This window comes from Bidens hawaiensis, unplaced genomic scaffold (assembly GCF_021521415.1).
Source record: "Bidens hawaiensis isolate Kalapana, Puna unplaced genomic scaffold, B.hawaiensis_p1.1 tig00053035_1, whole genome shotgun sequence".
Lineage (NCBI taxonomy): Eukaryota > Viridiplantae > Streptophyta > Magnoliopsida > Asterales > Asteraceae > Bidens > Bidens hawaiensis.
Genome location: NW_027499539.1, coordinates 7230 through 14458, shown reverse-complemented (window position 1 = coordinate 14458; position 7229 = coordinate 7230).

Sequence of the window (7229 nt, the reverse complement as noted above, 5' to 3'; positions counted from 1 at the left end):
GTTTTTAATAAATTTTATATCTAAATGTTAAAAAAAAGCTAACCGTGCTTTTAGATATTATAAATCTAAAAACTAAAATTTTATTTCGAACTTAATAATTTGTTTACAAGTTTAACACAAAAAAAACCCACTTACGAACTCATATTAAAACAGAAGTGCTCTGTTTTTAACAAATTTTATATCGAAATATTCATAAAAAAAACTAAACAAGACTGTGACTTTATATTTTTTGTTAAAAGTTAAATAATATAAGTTGTTAAACAAAAATCAAATTTTAATAAAACTAAATGTTAGTAAAAGAAAAAAAAATATTAATCACAACCACTCTTAGCTTGGCAAGTGTCCCACAACCCATGGCAACATTGGGTTGCCTCACCAATCAGGTTGTGTGACTTTGGTGATTTTAATTTCATTTTCTTTTTAATTGTTTGGTCAACAACCTACTTAAGGAGATCACCAATCAAGCTGTTCTTAGTGTTTTTTTCAAGGGCAAATAATTAAAATATTTACTAGCTTTTTCTTTTTATCTCCCACATTTAATAGTTACAACAACAACAATCATACCCAGCATATCTCACAAATAACTAAAGCTATCTCTAGGGTCTGGGGAGGGTGAGATGTAGACAAACCTTACCTCTATCCCTAAAGATAGAGAGGCTGCTTCCAGTGCGATCCCCAACTCAAAAAATAAGTAGATATATATATATATATATATATATATATATATATAAGTTCGAATCTTTTTCTACTTTTTATCTCCCACATTTAATAGTTAAACATAGAAATTAATTTTTACTACTTTTTTAAATTTGTTAACTGTTCGAATTTTTTTGCTAACGCGGCGGTGCATTAACATACGTTCGGTTGTTTTGGACTAATTAAGTTCGGTATGATATTAACACTAACTTATAAAAAGAAATATAGCATAAAATATTAGCAACACTCTTAGCTTCATTATGGTACTAAAAATTTAAATTAGTAAATGTCCAGAATTTGGTTACGACACCGAAACTAAAACAAAAGAAACTCATATAGCTTATGAGAAAAATATAACATAATTAAAATGACGTTTGTTCGATCAGTAACACTCGAGTATTACGGTGACGAGTCGACACGAATTCAGTCGGTTTTGGTTATGTTTGTCACGGTATATGATACAAAGTAACATATCTAAAATGACGTTTATTCGGTCACTAAAACCTTAGCGTTGCGGGGACAAGTCGGCGTAAATTTGATTGGTTTTGTTACGTTCATTATAGTCTATGATCCAAAAAAACATATTTAATATGACGTTTATTCGGTCAGTAAAGCTCGAAGGTTGCAGCGGTGAGTTAACGTGGATTTGTTTAGTTTCAATTACATTCATTACGGTAATGGAACTAGACAAATTACATATTTAGAGGTAAATATTGCATTAAAACAATCAAAAATTGCCAAAAAAAAATGAAAACCATAAAAACTATAAAAAAAAACAATGTATAGGACTATGGGTGAGATAGGGAAATATATGGTATAATTTGTGAAGCACATGATACAACACTTGAAGTACCATATCAAAATTGTATAAATACAAATTAAAGTAACTATAATAATAACAACATTATTATTATTATTATTATTATTTGTGTAGATAGAGTTAAGTTTAATCTATTATAACAGCCTAACTAATAAGTTTTAAATTATCATAAATAAGTTTTTAAAACTTTGAAACCGGAATGTGAATAGTATTTTATTTAAAAACTAGGTTAGTGTCTATGTCTTACACAGGTTGGACAACTTAAATTCTGTAAGTGATAACTTTTGATGATAAAGTTAAGTAATACATTAAATAAGTACGAAATTAAATTACAACTGCTATTCACAAACTTAAAAATAAATCATAAACTTTTAAATACGTCTTTCGATACAACATTAGACAATACACTAAAAATATGGTAACAACTAAAGTAAAATAGTATTATGAGAACATAAACGGTACAATCGGAATCAGTCACCAAAAGAAGAAAGCTTTCGATCAGTTAAAGAATGTGCGGTAAAAGAGAATCTATAAGGTTTTGATCGGCAATATATGGATAGAAATAAGGAGAATATTGTTACTAGAGAAAAGAAGGTCGGTCGGGTTCAGTTAAAGATCCATATGTTTTTAACAATGAACCCGTTGAGTAAGTTTTATGAGCTAAAATGTTTCATATATATGTAAATGTTTCTTATATATATTATATATATATATATATAGTTAGGTTAAAATAAAAACCCACTTGAGTTGTGAAAACTCTAAAAATTCATTCTCAACAACATGTTTTTAATTAAAATTTAAATCTTGTGGTCCATAATTAAAGTTAATAAAAAATGCAAATACAAAAATAACTTTTTCTCTCTTCTGAAAGCATATATAAAATTTAGCAAAACAATTTTTTTTCGATGTTTTGTATTAAATGTAACATCATATGTTATATGTGTAAAAAAACAAAAAAAACGATGTTATATAGTGTTTTCACAGGTTTCATAACTCAAGTGGGTTTTCATTTTATACTTCTCCTATATATATATATATATATATATATATATATATATATATATATATATGTATGTATGTATGTATATATAAATGATATAATTTATATTAGACAAGTTAAATAATGAAAATGTTTAGTTTATAAAATCCTTTATAAACAAACCTAACGTTTTTTTAAAAATAAAATACATTTTGTAAAAGCAATTAGAGAAATCATTAAACAAAAAATATATAAAAAGAACTTTAAAAAGTATGTATAAGACAAAATGGCAAAATACGTCCTTTACGTTTGACCTAATTTTCATTAGACGTCCTTTAATGAAAGAAATAGCAAAAGGTATAATTCATGTTTCAAATTTGTTTCACGTTACGTCCTTTATCACTAACCTTGTTAAATTTTTTTGTTAAATATGATCATGTGCCTTGCACATGAGGGTATTTTTGTAATTTTATATATAATTTATTTTATAATTAAAACCTCTCTCTCTCTCTCTCTCTCTCACATACTCTGCTTCTTTCTTTTCTCTCTTTATTTCCTATTACAATTAGGGGTGTTCTTCGGGTTTGTTTTTCGGGTTTCGGGTTCTTCAGGTTTCAAAGTTTTAAATCTTGAGCCGAAACCCAACCCAAATTTCTCACGGGTTTTTCGGGTTCGGGTTTTTTCGGGTTGGGTTAATCGGGTTCCGAGTATCCTAAAAAACAAAAAAAAAATAAAAACAAAAGAAAAAAACACAAAAAAAAAATAATAATTAAAAACTACAATGCTAAAGTTAAAACAACATATTCTTCTTTGCATATAACACAAATAATATAATAACAAACCAACATAACTTGATAAAACGATTCAAAAGAAGAGTAAAACTAACTCGAGCCTTAATCGTATTCAATCGGGCGTGAATTGGTTGTTCGATTTCGGTTGCCATTAGTAATAAACGGAAAACGTAAATTAATAATAAACAATCGATCCATAATTGTTATAATGACAACAGTCGATTAGAGCTATATTATGATAACTTTAGTGGTTAAGACTTAGCTTATTATACATAAAAATATATTTAATTTTAAAACTAGAAGTTTATTTGGGTTTTTCGGGTTGACCCGAAACTTATAAATCAAACCCGAGAACCAACCCTAATTACTTCGGTTCGGGTTCGGGTTAGTCTTTTCTCGGGTTTGGGTTCTTCGGTTTGGGTTAGTTCGGGTTCGGGTGCAGGTTTTTTCGGGTCGGGTTTCGGGTAAAAGTGACGGCCCTAATTACAATTCATCATCATCATCCACCACCACCATTAATCTTTCTCTCTCTCTCTCTACCAGTTAATCTTTTCTTTCTTTATTACATAGACCACCACTCAACTACCTTCTTCTTCATTCCTTTGTTAGCTGCTGCCGGAGATCTAGGGTTCCGGCGACTGTCAGAGGTGGTTCCGCGGCGGAACCAGGCGCAGCGGGCTACGGCGATGAGGCCCAAGACACAGATTAGAGCGCATAGGAGTGCGGCGAGGATGACGACGAAGTCGGACTCGACGGCGACGGCTTCCGGCGGCTCAGCTTCCGTCTGGTCGAAGGATGGAGATGTGTTGGTGGTCGAGCCAAGAGCCACTCCCAATGACGGAGACGGTGGTGACTTAGGGTTCCGCCATTGTTCCGGCGTTGACACCGTTGCTCCCTCCTCCCTATATCTCTAGTTCTCCTTCCAAAATCACCGGTGACTTAGGGTTCTGCCATTGTTCCGGCGTCGACACTGTTAGCTTCAGTTTTAGCTTAATTTCATCTGTTATTGTGCCTGATGCTTTTGATTTTGAGCTATTTTAATGCTTTGAACTGGAATAAGCAGTTGATTTGCTTGTGTGAGAGGTTGATTTAGATTGTAGATTCTATATGTCACAAACCGGCAACTCTAACCCCGACACCCTACCAACCATTTTCCGGTGGTATTATCAAAACCCACAAGCAAAGATCGAACCATCAGATCCAGCTTCACCTTGATTTGGGGCTATCAATTTGAAAGGTTTCGAACTCAAATCTCTCTTTGGCTCAAAACCCTAGTCATCGGCGGAGAGGATTGACAGAATTTAGGTAAAGACCGGGTTTTGTTCAGGTCATTGGTGGTGGCGGTGGATGATGATGATGAATTGTAATATAATGTAAAGAAAGAAAGAAAAGAAAGAAGCAGAGTATGAGAGAGAGAGAGGTTTTAATTATAAAATAAATTATATATAAAATTACAAAAATACCTTCATGTGCCAGGCACATAATTAGATTTATCAAAAAAATTTAACTGGGTTAGTGATAAAGGACGTAATGTGAAACAAATTTGAAACATGAATTATGCGTTTTGTTATTTCTTTCATTAAAGGATGTCTAATGAAAATCAGGTCAAACGTAAAGGATGTCTTTTGCCATTTTGTCTATGTATAATTAATATGAGAAAGAGACGGGAAGAAAGACTAAGAATGCATAACAGAATGACATGTGCTAGGAGAAAACTTTTATTTATTATATAGTGTAGATATTTTAAGGGTGTCGCTAAACATGTCCACCTTCTAAGGATTTTTACAAAATGTACAACCCTTTGAACTTATCTAATCAATTATCATTTCCTATAACATTATTTACATACATATATATTTTTTTGGAACGACCAACTAAGTAACGCCGGATACTCCGTACGCGGCCCCCAATGGCTAAAGGTAGCCCGAGCCGACCACGAGTCCAGACAGACAGAGCCCCTAGCGGTCCACCTATTGAGTGATTCCTCGGATAAAACCCGACCCCCACGCCCGCCAAACGGCACGACAGCAAGGAGCCGGTAAAACCGGGTGAGATCAGGACTCGAACCTTGACAAGCCAAGGTTATCCCTCATATCTCCCAAATAAATTGGTGGTAGTGAGGTTTGAACCCCCTGCCTCTCACTAGTAAAGTGAGTGCTCTACCATTGAGGCACAACCAAATATTTTGTTTCACTTAATAGTCTCCACTAAATATATCAAATTAAAAACTATTTTCTTATTTTTAATTTTATCATTGTAAATATTATTAATATTTTGTTATTTCTAATAATATCTATATTAGTATCAGTCTTTCACACACACATCTATTTATATATAGTTTTATAAATATAATAATGCATCGACAATGATAATAATAAATATTATTATGATAAAGGACAATTAACACAAAAGAGATAAATAAAAAAATAAAATAAAACATTAGAGAATAACAAAATAAAAATATAAAACTTTTAAAGAAAGACCATAAATTTAAAAAATGCTAGAGGGTAGTAATATGTCAAATAAAATTGTTGAATGAAGTCAAAGTTATAATAAAAAAGTATAACAACTAAGAGAGAGGGGTACATTTAGCCGAACCCTATTTAAAGTAACCGATATGAATATTAAGTCACATCAATAAATATTACATATGGTACGCTTGCTAAAAGTTAAAAGTGACACGAATGGCAATTTTACTAAAATAAATAATTAAAACATTGTCTTAATAAGTTAAATAGTAAAGTATCAAAATCGACTTTGAGGTTTGATTGTTTTTACGACGTTCGTTTGAAAAGTTTGTTTTTGCAACTGGAGCATTGAGGTTTCCCGATCGTTGCCAATGTCCAAATCAATAATTTCGTTAACTATTTACCATTAAATTAGGGGCAATTATGTCTTTTTAGCAATTTGTTATTTAAATAAAATAAAAAACAATAAAAAACCTAAACAAAAATATTATAAAAAGCTTGATCATCTTCCTTTTCAATCACCTGACACCAACTTTCTCTGGCTATCACCTTATCCAGCCACCACCACAACCACTTTCTCCGTCCACCACCAACACCATCACTTTTAAAAGGACTTGGAACACATTAAGATAAAAAAAAAAGCAGTGATAAAAATGTTTCATCTACTTCATTAAGTAAACCCTAGAATCACCTTCCACAATTTCAATTTTAAAATTCGAGTACTACAGTAACATAGGGCTTTGAATCCCTAAATGAAAGCCAACATATCGACATTAAACTTACCTTGAAACAGTGTTGTACTCGATGGTCGGCGAGCTTGGCTGGAAAGTGAGGTGTCCCGAATCGAGTGTGGAGAGTCGGTATTTATACACTTAAACACGGTTTCCCAATTTCCCCCCACTTTCACTCAATTAATTGTAGCAACAATAATACGTTTGAAGGTTTAAATCACTTTCATCTAGTTCGGTATCAAGGTTTGAGTCAAGGGGTGTAGTTAGTTTATCGGTATCGGGTCTGCCGGAGTAGCGAAACGGTCACCAGAGATGGTATCAGAATGACGAGGACAAGAACAAGGAGGCGAAACCCCTTTGACTTTGTAATGACAAGAAATAAATAAATAAACAAACATTTAATATCTAATTCTTTTTTTTTTCTCCTGCATCTAAGAGCATTCACAACAGATCCTCTATATTTATGTGAGCGGGTTATCTATATTGAATAAAGTAGTTGTAAGTGGTTGTTTGTGAAAAAGAGAGAAAAAATTGCTGTTTGTGAGTAAATTTTGAAGAGACGCTATCCATCATCTACATTTTTTTAATGTTTTTTGAAGGTAGTTGTGAGTGGAGGAGAGATAAAATATAATGATAAAAGTATAATAAATAATATTTAATTGAATATATATATATATATATATATATATAATATTTTTTAGTGTAATTATAGAGATTGAGATAGAGAAACTATTAGTAAAACAT